Source organism: Bos indicus, chromosome 7 (assembly GCF_029378745.1).
Source record: "Bos indicus isolate NIAB-ARS_2022 breed Sahiwal x Tharparkar chromosome 7, NIAB-ARS_B.indTharparkar_mat_pri_1.0, whole genome shotgun sequence".
In the NCBI taxonomy this organism is placed as follows: Eukaryota; Metazoa; Chordata; class Mammalia; order Artiodactyla; family Bovidae; genus Bos; species Bos indicus.
In genome coordinates this window covers 1,422,144-1,441,285 of record NC_091766.1, presented here as the reverse complement: position 1 = coordinate 1,441,285, position 19,142 = coordinate 1,422,144, and the positions used below count along the sequence as shown (strand labels likewise).

Sequence of the window (19,142 nt, the reverse complement as noted above, 5' to 3'; positions counted from 1 at the left end):
TCATATCAGATAAAATAGACTTTGAAATAAAGACCATGATAAGAGACAAGGGACACTATATAATGATCAAAGGATCAATCCTAGAAGAAGATATAACAATTATAAACATATATGCAACCAACATGCATCAATACATAAGGCAAATGCTAACAAGTATGAAAGGGGAAATTAGCAGTAACACAATAATAGTGGGGGACTTTCATACCCTGCTGACACCTATGGATAGAACAACCAAACAGAAAATTAGCAAGGAAACACAAGCTTTAAATGATACAATAGACTGGTTAGACTTAATTGAAATCTACACAGCATTTCACCCCAAAATAATGGATTTCACCTTTTTCTCAAGTGCACACACAACATTATCCAGGATAGATCACATCCTGGGCCATAAATCTAGTCTTGGCACATTAAAAAAAAATTGAAATCATTTCAAGCATCTTTTCTGATGACAGTGCAGTAAGATTAGATGTCAGCTACAGGAGAAAAAAACTACTAAAAACACAAACATATGAAGGCTAAACAACATACTTCTGAATAACCAACAGATCACAGAAGAAATAAAAAAGGACATCAAAATATGCAGAAACAAATGAAAATGAAGACACAACAATGCAAAACCTGTGGGATTCAGTTAAAGCAGTGCTAAGAGGGAGGTTCATAGCAATACAAGCCTACTTCAAGAAACAAGAGAGACATCGAATAAAAAACCTAACTTTACACCTAAAGCAACTAGAAAAATAAGAACAGAAGAACCACAAAGTTAGTTGAAAGTGAGAAAGAAGTAAAAATCAGAGCAGAAAAATGAAAAAGAAATGAAGAAGACTATAGCAAAGATCAACAAAACTAAAAGCTAGTTCTTCGAGAAGATAAAATAGACAAACCATTAGATTCATCAAGAAAAAAAGGGAGAAGGGTCAAATCAATAATATTAGAAATGAAAATGAAGAAATCACAACAGACAACACAGAAATACAAAGGATCATAAGAGACTATGAGCAATTATATGCCAATAAAATGGACAACTTGGGAGAAATGGAAAAATTCTTAGAAAAATATGACCTTCCAAGACGGAACCAGGAAGAAATAGAAAATCTTAACAGATGCATCACAAGCATGGAAATCAAAACTGTAATCAAAAATCTTTCAAAAAACAAAAGCCCAGGACCAGATGGCTTCAAAGGTGAATTCTACCAAAAATTTAGAAAAGAGTTAACACCTGTCCTATTCAAACTCTTCCAGAAAATTGCAGAGGAAGGTAAACTCCCAAACAGAGTCTAAGAGGCCATCATCACCCTAATCCCAAAACCAGACAAAGATGCCACACACAAAAAAAGAAAACTACAGGCCAGTATCACTGATGAACATAGATGCAAAAATCCTTAACAAAAGTCTAGCAATCAGAATCCAACAATATACTAAAAAGATATTGTTATCTTTTTAACATCATGACCAAGTAGGCTTTATCTCAGGGATGAAGGATTGTTCAATATTCACAAATCACCATATTAACAAATTGAAAGATAAAATTGAAATTGAAAGATAAAAACCATATGATTATCTCAATAGATTCAGAGAAAGCCTTGACAACATTCAACACGCATTTATGATAAAACCTCTCCAGAAAACAGGCACAGAAGAAACACACCTCAACATAATAAAGCCCATATATGACAAACCCACAGCAAACATCCTCAAGGGTGAAAATTGAAAGCATTTCTTCTAAAGTCAGGAACAAGACAAGGGTGCCCACTCTCACCACTATTCAAAATAGTTTTGGAAGTCTTAGCCACAGCAATCAGAGAAGAAAAAGAAATAAAAGGAATCCCAATAGGAAAAGAAGTAAAGCTCTCACTGTTTGCAGATGATATGATCCTCTATATAGAAAACCCTAAAGACTCCACCAGAAAATTACTAGAGCTAATCAATGAATATAGTAAAGTTGAAGGATATAAAATTAACATACAGAAATCCCTTGAATTCCTATACACTAACAATGAAAAAACAGAGAAATTAAGGAAACAATCTCATTCACCATTGCAACACAAAGAATAAAATACTTAGGAATAAATTTACCTAAAGAAACAAAAGACCTAAATATAGAAAACTAGAAAACACTGGTGAAAGAAATCAAAGATGACAAAAATAGATGGAGAAATATACCATGTTCATGGATTGGAAGAATCAATATAGTGAAAATGAGTATACTACCCAAAGCAATCTGTAGATTTAACATAATCCCTATCAAGCTACCAAGAGTGTTTTTCACAGAAGTAGAACGAATAATTTCACAATTTGTATGGAAACACAAAAAACCTCAAATAGCCAAAGCAATCTTGAGAAAGAAGACTGGAACTGGAGGAATCAACCTTTCTGACTTGAGACTATACTACAAAGCTACAGTCAACAAGACAGTATGGTACTGACACAAAGACAGAAATATAGATCAATGGAACAAAATAGAAAGCCCAGAGATAAATCCACACACCTATGGACAGCTTATCTTTGACAAAGGAGGCAAGAATATACAATGGAGAAAAGACAATCTCTTTAACAAGTGGTGCTGGGAAAACTGGTCAACCACCTGTAAAAGAATGAAATTAGAACACTATCTAACACCATACGCAAAAGTAAACTCAAAATGGATTAAAGATATAAATGTAAGACCAGAAACTATAAAACTCTTAGAGGAAAACATAGGCAGAACATTCTCTGACATAAATAACAGCAAGATTCTCTATGACCCACCTCCCAGAGTAATGGAAATAAAAGCAAAAATAAACAAATGGGATCTGATTAAACTTAAAAGCTTTTGCACAATGAAGGAAACTATAAGCAAGGTGAAAAGGCAGTCTTCAGGATAGGAGAAAATAATAGCAAATGAAACAACTGATATAGAATTAATCCCCAAAATATACAAGCAGCTCATGCAGCTCAATACCAGAAAAATGAACAACCCAATCAAAAAGTGGGCCAAGAACTAAACAGGCATTTCTCCAGAGAAGACTTATAGATGGCTAACAGACACATGGAAAGATGCTCAATATCATTCATTATCAGAGAAGTGCAAATCAAAACCACAATGAGGTACCATCTCACACTGGTCAGAATGGCTGCTATCAAAAAGTCTACAAACAATAAATGCTTGAGAGGGTGTGGAGAAAAAGGGAACCCTCTTCCACTGTTGGTGGGAATGCAAACTAGTACAGCCAGCATGGATAACAGTGTGGAGATTCCCTAAAAAACTGGAAATCCCACTGCTGGGCATACACGCTGAGGAAACCAGAATTGAAAGAGACACATTACCCCAATGCAGTACTGTTTACAATAGCTAGGACATGAAAGCCACCTAGATGTCCATCGGCAGATGAATGGATAAGAAAGCTGTGGTACATATACACGGTGGAATATTCCTCAGCTATAAAAAAAGAACATATTTGAGTCAATTCTAATGAGGTGGATGAAACTGGAGTCTATTATACAGAGTGAAGTAAGTCAGAAAGAGAAACACTAATACAGTATATTAATGCATATATATGGAGTTTGGAAAGTCAGTAATGATGACCTTATATGCAAGACAGCAAAAGAGACACAGATGTAAAGAACAGACTTTTGGACTCTGTGGGAGAAGGCGAGGGTGGGATGATTTGAGAGAATAGCACAGACACATGTATATTATCATATGTGAAATAGATAACCAGTGCAGGTTGATTCATGAAACAGGGCACTCAAAGCTGGTGCTCTGGGACAACCCAGAGGGATGGGGTGAGGAGGGAAGTGGGAGGGGGGTTCAGGACGGGGGGACGCATGTGCACCTGTGGCTGATTCATGTTGATGTATGGCAAAACCCACCACAATATTGTAAAGTAATTAGCTTCTAATTAAAATAATTTAAATAAAAAAGAAGCCACCCACCAAAGCAGGAGACACGGTTCAATCCATGGTCCAAGAAGATCCCACATGCTGCGGAGCAATTAAACCCATGCATCACAACTACTGAGCATGTACTTTAGAGCCCAAGAACTGCAACTATTGAGCCCTTGGGTCGCAACTGCTGAAGCCTGTGTGCCCCAGAGCCTGTGCTCTGCAACAAGAGAAGCCACAGCAATTAGAAGCCTGCACACCATAAGTACAGAATAACCCCTGCTCGATGCAACCAAAGAAAAGCCCGCACAGCAATGAAGATCCAGCCAAAAGTTAAAAAAAAAAAAAAAAAAAAGAGGCAGGATATCTGGTGCCTTTATATCTTGGAGGGTTCTTGAGACATGTGAAAGAAATGCCATTTGTGCAATTTTTGACATAGTGTGTCCATATGGGGGACTCGGGTTAAAGAACTGGAATAGCCTGGAAGGAAGGTGCACATGTGCCCAGCAGAGGTTTGGGGTGGGTGGTAATTGTCCCTGGTTTAGATTGTTAATTACCATTGGAATTGGCAGTTTCAGGAGAATGCAAGAGGAGGCCCAGTGGCCAGCTGGGGGTGTTGATGGCACATCCAGCATCTTTTAAACGTTCTCCTTTGGATATGATTCTGGAAATGTTGATAAGTGAGTTTTCTTGCCATTGTCCTTTAGTTACAGGGACTGGTAAAGCAGACAGAGTCAGCAGGGGAAGCATTTCTGGGGTAGAGTGTTTCCCTTAAACCCAGCACAGACAAAAGAGCCACTTCCTGGGCGGGGGTGGCTAAGCCAACTGGTAGAACGCAAACAAGAGTTACAACAGCACGTAGGAGTCCAATTCACCACATCATTTTACTTATCTGTCAATGGTGCCTGTCTTCTGAATAGGTATCTCAGGTTTTCCACTGGCTCACAGGTGTATTGTTCTTCTGTTGTGACCTGTGAGATTTTTGGAGGTAAAAGCTTTAGTCTGGACAAATGTACCCAGTTAGATATCCCTTACAATTTGACAGCAGTGGGGGTGGGTAAAATTATGTTATAGGGGCCTTTCTACTTTGGTAATAATTGGTCTTCAGGGAACCCCTCTTTCCAGATTTTAAGAAGAACTTGGTCCCCAGGGTTTCCTTGTGAAGGACTACCCCTTCCACTGTATTTCTGGTGGAGGTGGCAGTGCCTTGTTGTCACAGTCCTGGATTGCCTTCTGAACTTGTCCTAGATTCATAATATTTCAGGGTCTGTTCACTTCTTCATCTAGCAGAATGTCAATAGTAAGAAAAGCCTTCCCATGGGTCATTTCAAATTACTCCTGAGGGTACATGAACCCTAAGGAGTGCAATGTGAGTCTCTTGGCAGTTTTTTTTCCCTAAGGTTTTCTTTAAAGTATGGTTCATTTTCTCTACCTTCCCTGAAGATTGTTGTTCGGCTGCTCAGTCGTGCTTGACTCTTTGTGATCCCAAGGACTTCAGCACTCCAGGCTTTCCTGTCCTTCACCATCTCCCATAGCTTGGGGGTGCCAATAAGTGTAACTTGTAGTTTATCCCTAGGGCTGCTGTGAGCCCCTGTGTGACTTTGGGTATAAAAGAGGGATAACAATCACTCAGGGAGACTTTGGAAGTCCACACTGAGGAATTATGTCTTTTATTTTTGCCATGCCATACAACTTGAGGGATCTTAGTTCCCTGAACAGGGATTGAACCCAAGCCCCATGCAGTGGAAATAGAGAGTTCTAACCGCTGGACAACCAGGGAATTCCCAGGAATTATTTCTTTTAAAAGGGATTTACAGAGTTCAGTAGCCTTTTCAGACTGGGTAGGGGAAGCATCAACCCATACTGTGAAAGTATCAATGAACATAAGAAAATATTATATCCTGACCATGGGGGCATTTGGGTGATACCTAACTGCCAGTCTTCCCCCAGGTATGTTGACCTGGCCTGAATAATGAAGGGGGAATTGAATGGGCCTGCGGGTTAGGCCAATCGTAGGCAAGGGTTACTTGTTTTACTGTGTTTTTTGAGTCCCTTCCCTGAAAAACTCTTTCAGTCAACTCCCGTAGTGCATCCCTCCCATAGTGGGTGGCATCATGTAAACTCTTAGCAAGTTTCTATTGTTGGGCTTCAGAGATTGGAACATTGTTCCCCTGTTTATGCTTGCTTTCTCACAGCTCCATTTCTCAGCTTTTCCTTGTTCCTGTGGAGAATACTAGGGACAGCTAGGGAGTCCGGGGGCACAGATGCCAGGGGCCTAACTTGCTCAGGCTCTTTAGTCGAGTTGCCCACTTTGCAGTTCTGCCCACTTTGCTGTCCCCATGGCTCACAGAAGATCCATCCCTCTGATGGCTCCTACAGTAGATTATTGAAAGAGTCAGAACTAAGTCTTTATGTTTTATGAAAGAATCTCTAGCAGGTAACATTTCTCCAGCTCTCCTAAGTACTAGGGCCACTGTACAGTTAACACAGCAGCTCCCAGTTTTTGATAGAGCCTGGTCACAGGTCATGGGGTGCCGGGAGCCACCATGGGAGATCCCACCCATGACAAGGTCATGTGGAAGAGCCATGACAAGCAAGGCGGATCATGGCTCGAGGGATACCCTGAATCTGCTAGAGGATCTACCCCCAAACCAGAATCTGTTTTACTATTTTGTGCCTTTCACCAACTCTTCTGACATTAACAGGGGGCTATCCCCGACCACCTTTCTCTGGAAAAAGTCAACTTAGGGCTTTAGTTAATAAGTCTCCTGGGCATGAAAGGAATATTTCTATTTTAACCCCTCTGTTGGCATTCTAGCTTGCCTGACAGGTTTATCCATACTCTTGCAATTAACACACATGATTGTTCACAACTCCCCAACCTTGAAAGGCACGGGAAGCCAAAACATTCTAAAAGTCCTAATGAGCATAGAGCCCTTTGAGGGATGAAAAATTATTAGAATAGATAGTACTGGTAAAGGGCTTCATTATTGGGCCAATGCTTGCTGCCAAGTGCCCATATCTCTTATCCACTGTGCACCTGGGAGTGCATTGGTTAACATAGTTGGAATGTAAGAAAAACAAGTAGCAGCCTTGGAATTAACCACATCAGACCTTTGAGCTGATTGGTTCTTCCTTTGTTGTAACTCACTGCACCTTTGCTCCGTGAGAATGTAACTCTGTTTAGCACTTTCTGAGGCTGATATAGATTAGGAATATAAAGAAAAAACACTCCAAGGGAAAATAAGTTTTCTGGTTGAGCAGCCTTTATCAAAAAAGGGTCATAAAATGGCCTCCAAGGCCAGAAGATAATGTACACAACATTGTTTATGGGAAAGATATGCAGAAAAAATCCTGGTTTCGATAAAGACAAAACAGGTGTAATGTTTGGGCTGACTCTGTATGACTTTGCATTTTTCATTTCCCTCTATGTACAAGTCAAGGTATAAAAGTTCCTTCTGAAAATAAAGTTATGGGCCTCGCTCACCAAAGCTTGGTCTCCCCGTGTTGTTCTTTTTTTCCTTTTCTCTCCTTTTCTCTCTCTGTTCTTCTCTCAGGATGACTCCTTGGAACACAGGAGCTTTATTGGCTTTCTGTGTTAATCAAGGAAGATCAAGCCTCTCTCTTTGCTTTGCTATCCTTTCGCCTAAGCCGTCATCCTGAGGGTATGAGGGTATGAGCCATGATCCGCCTTGCTTGTCATGGCTCTTCCACATGACCTTGTCATGGGTGGGATCTCCCGTGGTGGCTCCCGGCAATGGGCATTTGATTCTCACCTAAAGACAGATGACAGTGACAGGCTTCAGAAACGAGCTTAGAGTATTTTATTAATAACACAATTAAACTTTACAACAAAGAACTATCTGGGAAGTAGTCTTAGTAAGTACAGACCTCAAAACAGAATCAGAATTTGATGTACACTGAAACAATCTTTTTCTCTCTAAAATTACCCTCGTTTTTACTAAATATAGCCAAATTATAATTTATTTGATTGCAAACTTAGTCTGATTTCAAGAAATTGACCTGGTTACTTATGTACGGTTATATAGGTTATTTTATTGGATTGGCCAAAAAGTTTGTTTGGTTTTTCTGTACCCTCTTATGGAAAGTGATGACAAGGGCTTATCACAGATTTTGCTGTACAGATTTGGGTGAATCCCTCCCTTTTTGAAGTCTCCTCAAAATACCTTGAGATTCTTAACCTGTTAGGAAGTGGCATTTCTTATTTACCTGATAAAGCTGCTGGAAACCTTAGTTTCCAGTTTCTGGAGGGATCAGGTAGAGGGAATGTTTCAGTTCTACTTAGGGGTGTAACTTACCAAATTGCTGTAAATTATAATTAGCTTGATGGGAAGAGTTTCCTTATATCTGGAAAACACTGAATAAAAGCCAGTAATGTCTCAGACAAAACTGAAATATTATAACCGTATCCTTCAGTTCACTTATTTAGCAGTTTTATAAGGTCATCAAGTTTACCCAATTTAGTGGTATGATATGAAAGTTATAAGAAACCTGTACTTGTCAAAATGCTGTTTCTGTGAATCTTCTTGAAGATGAAGCATTTTTACAAAGCATCAGCTTAACTGTCTATGAATGACAAAACATTTAAAAAGCACAGTTGAACATCTAATAACAATGTAATTGACAAAAAAATTTGGTTATAGTAACTAGAAATTGTGACTGATATTTTTATCAGGACATACCAGATTTTTAAGAATTTCATATAATTTATAGAGTATCTATATCAATAACATTTATCCATATTATGCAACCTAAGAATGTTTAGTACTCATTTGACAATGCTTCCCGTGTAATTTAATATACCAAATAAACCCAGTTAGTTTAGGATCTCTCATTGGGATGCTTCAGCTGGAGGTCAAAATAACTTTAATTAGCATTTGATATTTGAAAGGTGTAAAAAAAATACTAAAAAGTTTTAACACACTTGGTCAAATAGGCTCACAGGTCCCTGTGAAACAATACTTATTCATTTAACCAAAGTGACAATAAAAGATTTCAAAGGGCAAATAAGTAACAGCTTAAAATTTAAAAGCAAAGAAGTCTGCACAATCTGTTAGTAAAAGCAGGATTCCAAGAAAACTTTGTTCTCTTAGAGAAAGAAACAAAATCCAGTCCTATGCCATCTACTCTTAATCCATTTACTTAGTTAAAATTGAATCCAATCTTAAGAAAATCCTGACCATGTGCAAAACTCTTTTCCCAATGTTCCTTTTCTAGAAACTTCTCCAACTTTCTGTATCCTATATTATTCTGTCCCTAATTTTCTTTTTCATTTAGAAACAACCAGCTCTAGGACAAAACCACTTCTTATCTTTTAATAAAATGCACTTCCATCCTTATACCTTCATTTACTAAAAACATGTTTCCTATTTTCCTTGCATACTGAAATGTTTTCCTCATAATTCTTAATCTTAGAGCATTAATCTCTAGCAAAAACTAAGAAGCAAGTAATTGTAAACTTTCATATCAGCATTTTCTGATCAGAGTATCTCATAACCTCTAGAAACATGCATCTTCCCAAAGCATTATTTCTTTCCTCAACATGGTACAAGATATGTGTCTAATAAACACAACATCTGTACTTTCCCTCATGTAAGAGAAAAATAGGTAAATTTAGACCTGTTTAGCAATTAATATTCCAATATTTTATCTTATTTGAAATGCCCTGAATATTCAATGAGTTCCTATCATTTAACTTAATTCAGTGTCAAGTTACCAAGATTTAGAGAAACTATTTTAGATGGACATTTTCAAAACTTATTATTCCTACGTGTGTGTTTGTGCTCAGTTGTGTCTGACTCTCTGTGACCCCATGGACTGTAGCCTGCCAGGCTCCTCTGTCCATTCTCCAGGCAAGAATACTGGAGTGGGTTGCCATTTCCTTCTCCAGGGGATCTTCCTGACCCTTGGATCGAACTTGTGTCTCTTGCATCTCCTGCACTGGCAGGTGGGTTCTTTACCATTAGCACCACCTGGGAAGCCCCAGTTATTCCTATAGAGTTTACCAAAAAGCTGTTATCGCTGTTACATTTACTTAAAAGTTTAATTATATCAGGTTATTTTCCTCATTGACAGCTTTTATAACAGAAACAATGTGCACTTACTTTCAGTAACTCTAGGAACAATAAAAGTATTTTACTTAATGTTGATGGCTCGAAAGACAGGTCTGTATTAATTAAACCTACAAGCTTAAGCTAACTTTATTCTAGATATTTACTCAATATTGACTGTTTCCCAGGTCACGTGATTTCTGGTGAATTTCTTTTGTATTGCTTAGAATCTATATAAATGCTTAATTTACTTTAAGCTAATTAAATACTCATTTACATGTTAATTTTCTAACATGTTAAATAAATATAAATTAATTTTTTACAGGTTAACTTGTAAAAAGTTAACTTGTAAAAGTTACAAGTTAATTTCTAACTTAAAAATTTACAAGTCAGTGTTTACGTTTACAAGTTAATTTTTACATAATGAGACACAACACTGAAGACCATATAGTTTTCTGGCTTGAGTTTTAAAAGGCTTCTTTCTTTTCCTCCTTAGTCTGGGGGCTACAGATTTTGGATCAGATAGTTCCTGAAAGCCCAGGCAGAACAGTTACATTTTAAAGACTGGAGAGAGAGAGATGCAAGCTCCTTCCCCCTGCTCCCTGTTCTTTAAAGTCCAAGTGAAAGTGGAGAGTGAAAAAGTTGGCTTAAGGCTCAACATTCAGAAAACGAAGATCATGGCATCTGGTCCCATCACTTCATGGGAAATAGATGGGGAAACAGTGGAAACAGTGTCAGACTTTATTTTTTGGGGCTCCAAAATCACTGCAGATGGTGACTGCAGCCATGAAATTAAAAGACGCTTACTCCTTGGAAGGAAAGTTATGACCAACCTAGATAGCATATTGAAAAGCAGAGACATTACTTTGCCAACAAAGGTCCATCTAGTCAAGGCTATGGTTTTTCCAGTAGTCATGTATGGATGTGAGAGTTGGACCTTGAAGAAAGCTGAATGCCGAAGAATTGATGCTTTTGAACTGTGGTGTTGGAGAAGACTCTTGAGAGTCCCTTGGACTGCAAGGAGATCCAACCAGTCCATTCTGAAGGAGATGAGCCCTGGGATTTCTTTGGAAGGAATGATGCTAAAGCTGAAACTCCAGTACTTTGGCCACCTCATGCGAAGAGTTGACTCATTGGAAAAGACTCTGATGCTGGGAGGGATTGGGGGCAGGAGGAGAAGGGGACGACAGAGGATGAGATAGCTGGATGGTATCACCAACTCGATGGACAGGAGTCTGAGTGAACTCCAGGAGTTGGTGATGGACAGGGAGGCCTGGCGTGCTGAGATTCATGCGATCGCAGAGAGTTGGACACAACTGAGCGACTGAACTGAACTGAACTGAACTGAAGTAACCTAAGGCTGGAGTCTCAGGCAATATGGGCCGTGTTTGTATTTTAAGGCTTAAAGTGCTCAACCCATACACACAATGAGGTGGAGACTTGCAGGAGTGATGGGACAGACAAAAGCACATAAAACAAAGATCCTGATACATTCACTGACTGAGAGTCAACATGTATCAATGACAGAAACTTAAAGGCACAAACAAGAAACAAAGACATGGTATTATTGCAAGGTGGCTTCTGGAGGACATTGTCCAGTCCAGCTCCTTTCTCAACTAGCCCTTCTGCCAGCTGGAACACAAAACAGAAAAGTATGGGTGCCGGGAGCCACCACGGGAGATCCCACCCATGACAAAGGTCATGCGGAGAGGACCTGACAGGCAAAGGCGGAACAGGACTCGAGGGATTCCCTGGACCTGCTCGAGCATCTACCCCAAAACTAAAATCTGTCTGTCTACTGTTTATTATATTATGCCTTTCACCAACTCTTCTGACATTTACAGGGGGCTATCCCCGACCACCTTTCTCTGAAGAAAATCGACTTAGGGCTCTAGTTAATAAGTTTCTTGGGCTTGAAAGGAGCATTTTTACTTTAACCCCTCTGTTACTATTTTAGCTTGCTTGGCAGGTTTATCCACACTCTTGCAACTAACGCACTTGATTGTTCACAACATCCCAAACATAACCTTCGAGCGATAAAAAAAGCTTTATTAGAATAATACTGCATTGTTGAGCCAATGTTTGCTACCGAGTTTCCTTGTCCTTTACCCAATGTGCGCCTGGGAGTGCATTAGCAAGTATAGTTGGTATGCAAGAAAAACAAGCAGTAGCCTTGGCATTAGCAACATAAAACCCTTGAGTCAGTAAGTTCTTTCTTTGTTATAACTCACTGCACCTTTGCTCCATAAGAATATAGCTCTGTTTCCTGAGGGGGACTGCAGACTGGAAAGATAAAGGGAAAGCAGGTTTTGTGGGTGACCAACCTTTATCAAGAAAGAGCTACAAAATGTTAACAGGCCACAGGGTCAGAAGATGATGTACACAACATAAGACCCTTGTTTATGAAAAGCTATGCAGAAAATGTCCTGGTTTTGATAAAGGTGAAACTGATGTAATGTTGAGCTGACTCTGCATGACTCTGTATCTTTCACTTCTGGAAATGTGTAACTCAGGGTATAAAAGCTCCTTTTGAAAATAAAGCTACAGACCCGGCTTTATCAGAGCTTGGTCTCCCCGTGTCATTCTTTTTTTTCCTTTCTCTCCTTTTATCTGTCTGTTCTTCTTTCAGGATGACTACTTGAAGCACAAAGGCTCTCTGTTCACTTTTTTGCCTGGGCTTCTAAGACCCGATCGGGAAGGCGCCCTGTGTCTTCACCAGGGAGAGGGTGTCCTGCGTCCTCACCCAACCGAGAGGGCGCCTGCGGCCTCCGTGAACAGAGCAAGTTCTGTGTCAGGAACTTTATTGGCTTTCTGTGTAAACCAAGGAAGATCAAGCCTCTTTCTCTCCCCTTGTACTTTCCTTATCGCCAATGCCATCATCCTGAGGGAATCCCTGGATCCAACCAGGGCTGGACCCCGGTATATGGGGGCTCATGAAAAAGGTGAGCCAACAAGGAGTCTCCAAGATGAAAACGATGGGAGTGTAGGTAAGAGAGCCAAGGGAAAGGTAAAGGGAGGCGGGGCTGAAAAGACTGAAAAAGAGAAAGAGATTGCTGTTCTAACCCACCTCCTGTGGATGTCTATTCAGGCACCAGACTTGGTGCTTCCAGAATGGGCCAGTGAAGGAGCTAACAGCCTGTCCACTGCCCACCAGGGTCATCAGGCCTGAAACCAGCCAACTGTAAGTCATCTGTGGGACTCCAACACCCAGATGGGACCTTCACCTGCACATATATCAGTATATAGAGATAAAATCCCTTATGATTATACACTGGAAGTGACAAATAGATTCAAGGAATTAGATCTGATAAACAGTGCCTGAAGAACTATGGACGGAGGTTCGTGACACTGTATAGGAGGCAGAGATCAAGACCATCCCCAAGAAAAAGAAATGCAAAAATGCTGTCCAACGAGGCCTTACAAAAAGCCGAGAAAAGAAAAGATGTGAAATGCAAATGAGAAAAGGAAGGATATACCCATTTGAATGCAGAGTTCCAAAGAATAGCAGAGATAAGAAAGCCTTCCTCAGTGATCAATGCAAAAAAATAGAGGAAAACAACAGAATGGGAAAGACTAGATATCTCTTCAAGAACATTAGAGATACCAAGGGAATATTTCATGCAAAGATGAGCTCAATAAAGGACAGAAATGGTATGGACCTAACAGAAGCAGAAGATATTAAGAAGAGGTGGCAAGAATACACAGAACTGTACAAAAAAGATCTTCATGACCCAGATAATCATGATGGTGTGGTCACTCACCTAGAGCCAGACATCCTGGAATGTGAAGTAAAGCAGGCCTTAGGAAGCATCACTACAAACAAAGCTAGTGAAGGGGATGGAATTCCAGTTGAGCTATTTCAAATCCTAAAAGATGATGCTGTGAAAGTGTTGCACTCATTATGCCAGCAAATTTGGAAAACTCAGCCATGAGACTGAAAAGGTCAGTTTTCATTCCAATCCCAAAGAAAGGCAATGCCAAAGAATGCTCAAACTACCACACAATTGCACACATCTCACACGCTAGTGAAGTAATGCTCAAAATTCTCCAAGCCAGGCTTCAGCAATATGTGAACGGTGAACTTCAGATGTTCAAGCTGGTTTTAGAAAAGGCAGAGGAACCAGAGATCAAATTGCCAATATCCGCTGGATCATCGAAAAAGCAAGAGAGTTTCCGAAAAAACATCTATTTCTGCTTTATTGACTATGTCAAAGCCTTTGACTGTGTGGATCACAATAAACTGTGGAAAATTCTGAAACAGATGGGAATATCAGGCCACCTGGCCTGCCTCTTGAGAAATCTGTTTGCAGGTCAGGAAGCAACAGTTAGAACTGGACATGGAACAACACACTGGTTCCAAATAGGAAAAGGAGTATGTCAAGGCTGTATATTGTCACCCTGCTTATTTAACTTATATGCAGAGTACATCATGAGATGGAGCACAAGTTGGAATCAAGATTGCCAGGAGAAATATCAATAACCTCAGATATGCAGATACCACCCTTATGGCAGAAAATGAAGAAGAACTAAAGAGCCTCTTGATGAAAGTGAAAGAGGAGAGTGAAAAAGTTGGCTTAATGTTCAACATTCAGAAAACTAAGATCATGGCATCATTCCCATCACTTCATGGCAAATAGATGGGGAAACACTGAAAACAGTGGCTGACTTTATTTTTGGGGGCTCCAAAATCACTGCAGATGGTGACTGCAGCCATGAAATTAAAAGACACTTACTCCTTGGAAGGAAAGTTATGAACAACCTAGACAGCATATTAAAAAGCAGAGAAATTACTTTGCCAACAAAGGTCCATCTAGTCAAGGCTATTGTTTTTCCAGTAGTCATGTATGGATGTGAGTGTTGGACTGTAAAGAAAGCTGAGCACTGAAGGATTGATGCTTTTGAATTGTGGTGTTGGAGAAGACTCTTGAGAGTCTCTTGGATTGCAAGGAGATCCAACCAGTCCATCCTAAAGGAGATCAGCCCTGGGTGTTCATTGGAAGGACTGATGTTGAAGCTGAAACTCCAATACTTTGGCCACCTGATGTGAAGAGCTGACTCATTTGAAAAGACCCTGATGCTGGGAGGGATTGAGGGCAGGAGGAGAAGGGAACGACATAGGATGAGATGATTGGATGGCTTCACCAACTCAATGGACATGAGTTTGGGTAAACTCCAGGAGTTGGTGATGGACGGGGAGGCCTGGCGTTCTGCGGTTCATGGGGTTGCAAACAGTCGGACATGACTGAGCAACTGAACTGAACTGAACTGGCATTTGGTCCCATCACTTCATGGCAAATAGATGGTGAAACAATGGAAACAGTGACAGACTTTATTTTTGGGCTCCAGAATCACTGCAGATGGTGACTGAAGCCATGAAATTAAAGACACTTGCTCCTTGGAAGGAAAGTTATGACCAACCTAGATAGCATATTAAAAAACAGAGACATTACTTTACCAACAAAGGTCTGTCTAGTCAAAGCTATGCTTTTTCTAGTAGGCATGTATGGATGTGAGAGTTGGACTTATAGAGAAAGCTGAGTGTGGAAGAACTGATGCTTTTGTGAATGCTTTTGAACTTAATTGGAGAAGACTCTTGAGAGTCCCTTGGACGCAAGGAGATCCAGTCAGTCAATCCTAAAGGAAATCAGTCCTGAATATTTACTGGAAGGACTGATGCTGAAAGTGAAACTCCAATACTTTAGCCACCTAATGTGAAGAACTGACTCATTGGAAAAGACCCTGATGCTGGGAAAGATTGAAGGCAGGAGGAGAAGGGGACGACAGAGGATGAAATAGTTGGATGATATCACCAACTCGATGGACATGAGTTTGAGTAAGCTCCAGGAGTTGGTGATGGACAGGGAAGCCTGGTGTGCTGCAGCCCATGGGGTCGCAAAGGAGAAATCTGCTGATTTAGCCTGTTCCATCCCAACCAGACTTCTTGGCATCAGGAAAATAAAGGTGAGAATATTAGGATGATCAGACTTCTGGCCACTACAGGATATGAGGTTTGAACCTCTGTTGCTCTCATAAATCTCCAGTCAACGACAGCCTGCTAGACCTAGATCTGCAAGGTGTGAGGCAAGCTTCTCCCGTCTCAGTCTTCCATCAAGGTGAGCCATTGCTGGCCAGAGGGAGCAGGTCTTACAAACCGAGAGGAGCGACACTGTGGCTGTGTGATGCCCACTCCCTCAGAAGGGTAGGGCAGAAGCAGGAGAAGACAGAGAGGATGGAGAGAGGAGTAGATGTCAGGGGAGAAAAGGGGCAAAGGGGAGGGGAAAGCAGTGAGAGTAAAGGGATAAAGGGCAGAAGAAAGGTTTGCTTGAATGAGGGTACTGAGGCCCTCAGGGGCTGGGAAGGCAGACTTACCAAGTGTGGTGATGCTGAAACTAGAGGTTCAGGAGGCTGCTTGTCACACAAAAGGATGCTGCATTCGGTGGTCCCAGAGGGGCCCAGATCCTCTCCCAGGAAGGGGACTGTGTCTCTTTGCAGAGTATGTTACTGATAAAGGTTCCTGGGCTCCTTAATTAATAGAAATTGGTAAGAGGCCAGACAAGAAAGGTTGGCGAGGCTGGGACTCCTGTTGCAGCAGGAGGGTGAAAACACAAGGAAGAGGTTCCCCTGCTGGGTCCCTGATAGAGAGGGATAAGCGGGATCCTTCTATGGGGTGGGGGTAGGGCGGGTGAGGGCTCAGGCCTGAAGGGCGGCTCAGGTGGTCTGCCCAGCGTGCTGATGGTGCCATGTGCAGGGTGCATGCACAGTGCCCTGCTTTTGCTCCTGCCTCCTCAGAAGAGGCAGTTAGGTTTTTGGTCTTTTTATATCTTGTTCATGATTTGCCCAATTATCCATGCATGCTGGGTTGCTTTTAGTCTCTTATAGTTTCCTTTGTATTTTGTTGCTCTGTCCAGGGGCAAGCACTGAAGCAAAGGGTCCCTGGTTTCAGGTCCCAGCCTGTCTCAACCTCGTTTCCTTATTCATTCATAGCAAATGTTCTAAGCGTCCACCCCGTGCCAGATCTTGCTCGAGTTTCTGGCGACACAGACGCGCTGTGCACTGGCTTCAACCTAGTCCTGCCCAGCCACAGTGCTGGGAGGGGAAGGCCTGTGGGGCTCAGAGAGCTGATCATGTGGGGAATGATCACAGAAGGATAGAGCGCCTCCCTGGGAAAGTGAGATTAACCGTATGACCCAGGGGAGAGGAGGAGTTCTTGGGAAAGGATTGATCAGTGTAAGCAATCAATGCCAGTCTGGTGGAGGTCAGTGAGAGAGGTCTGGTGCCGGGAGCCGGTAAGGCATTCCACTCGTGACAAAGGTCATGAGGAAGGAGGCTCGGCATACGCAAAAGCGGGATCAAGCCTCAGGAGTCCGCCCGGATATTCTCAAGCATTTTCCCCCAAAAAACCAGAGTCTGCCTACTTTATTGCTTTGTGCTCTCACCTCTGACTCTACTGGGGGCTGTCCCCTACCACCATCTCGCTCTCTCTGTCAAGGAGTTAACTTACAGCTCCAATTAATAAAGTTCCTGGGCAATTAGGAGTGTTTAAATCCAAACCCCTCAGATGGCTCTCTAACTCGCCTGACAAGTTTACTCGGACTCCTACAGCTATGCATACGATTGTTTACAGTCTCCCAGCCTCGAGAGGCACGGGAAGCTTAAGATATTCAAATAGCTTAGAGCCTCTCAGAGAGTTAGAAACAGTCAGAATAAACTAGTAAAGGATTTCATTGATGAGTCAATGCTTGTTGCCAAGTTTTCACATCCCCTGAATTGCATCCGTGAATGTGTATTAATTAATAGTTGGTATGTAGAAAAAAATAAGTAGTGGCCTTGGTGTTAGTAACTTTAGACCCTTAAGGTAATACATTCTTTCCTTTGTTGTAAACCCATTACACATCCGCCCTATAGGAATGCAATTTTATCTTTGGAAGATGGTGCCAAACCTTAAAATAATTACTCTTAGAGAAAATAAGTCTTTGTTGATAAGTCCTTGTCAAGAGTCATAAAATGTTAGTAGGCCTTCTGGCCAGAAGATGATGTAAATCACCTAAACCATTTGTATACGATAAATTTGCAGGAAAGAAACCCTGGTTTTTGATAAGGATCAAAAACTGCTGACTTTGCATCCCCTATTATCCTCTATGTGTAACTTAGGGTATAAAAGCCCCTGTTGAAAATAAAGCTACGGGCCTTGCTCACCAGCGCTTGGTTTCCCCATGTCATTCTTCCCTTTAACTTCCAGCTGAGTCTCCATCTGGAGCGCGGAACCCACCACGCTTACTAATTATGCCTGGGCTGCTAAGACCCACTCGAGAAGGTGTCTAGGGTGAGGCACCTTCCGCTATTCGAGAGGGCGCCTGCGGCCTACGTAAGTGGTGCAAACTTCTTGTCCTGAAGTTTTATTGGTCTCCCGCGTAAACCAAGCTACTCAGCTTCTTTTCTCCACTGAATTTTCCTACTGAGCTATCCTCATTCTATTATTCTTTATATCTCTAATTAGCATATAAATAGTCGCCTAGGCCGTCTCTCCTTCGAATACCCTGGATCAGCTGGGGCTGGTCCCCAGCAGTCTGGGACAGATGGGGGCAGGGCACAACACTGGGATATAGCACAGTTTGTCAGGGATTTGTGTTTGTACCCTTGAAACTGTGGGATCTGTCCAAAGCGGGAAACGGAATGGGGCCTGTGGTGGGAGTGACAGTCTTATTTGCATTCTGAAATGACCACTTTGGTGCACATAGAGAAGGGACTGAAGAGACTAAGAGACGAAGTGGGAAGGCCAGCCAGGCGCTGGTACAGGGAGACACTGCGACACACAAGAATTCTGAACTGAAGACATTGGAGAATAAGCTTCCCCCCGGCCCCTGCCCTGGAATTCCCTCACCTGTCTAAAAGCTGCTGCTGCTAAGTCGCTTCAGTCATGTCCGACTCTGTGCGACCCCATGGACTGCAGCCTACCAGGCTCCTCCATCCATGGGATTTTCCAGGCAAGAGTACTGGAGTGGGTTGCCATTGCCTTCTCCTTGTCTAAAAGCAGAGCCTCCCAAAAGAATTCCAGTGTCCTAAATCCCCTCCCTAGGATCAATGAGAGAAAGATTTGTAATAGGGAAGAACATATCTGACTTCATATTAGATCTGTTTCTTTTACCTTTAGAATATTTTTAGAATATCTTTTTATTAATAACTCAAATAGAATACAAAGGTATTCTA

General features: G+C 41.5%; 1 protein-coding gene and 1 pseudogene across 1 annotated transcript in view; one reads left to right on the top strand and one right to left on the bottom strand.

The window, feature by feature from the left end:
• SQSTM1 (sequestosome 1) overlaps positions 1 to 19,142 on the top strand; it is a 72,299-nt gene that overhangs the window by 31,514 nt on the left and 21,643 nt on the right. The window lies entirely within an intron of this gene.
• The window catches only part of LOC109561157 (small integral membrane protein 15-like), a 31,360-nt pseudogene extending 12,218 nt beyond the window's left edge, over positions 1 to 19,142 (bottom strand).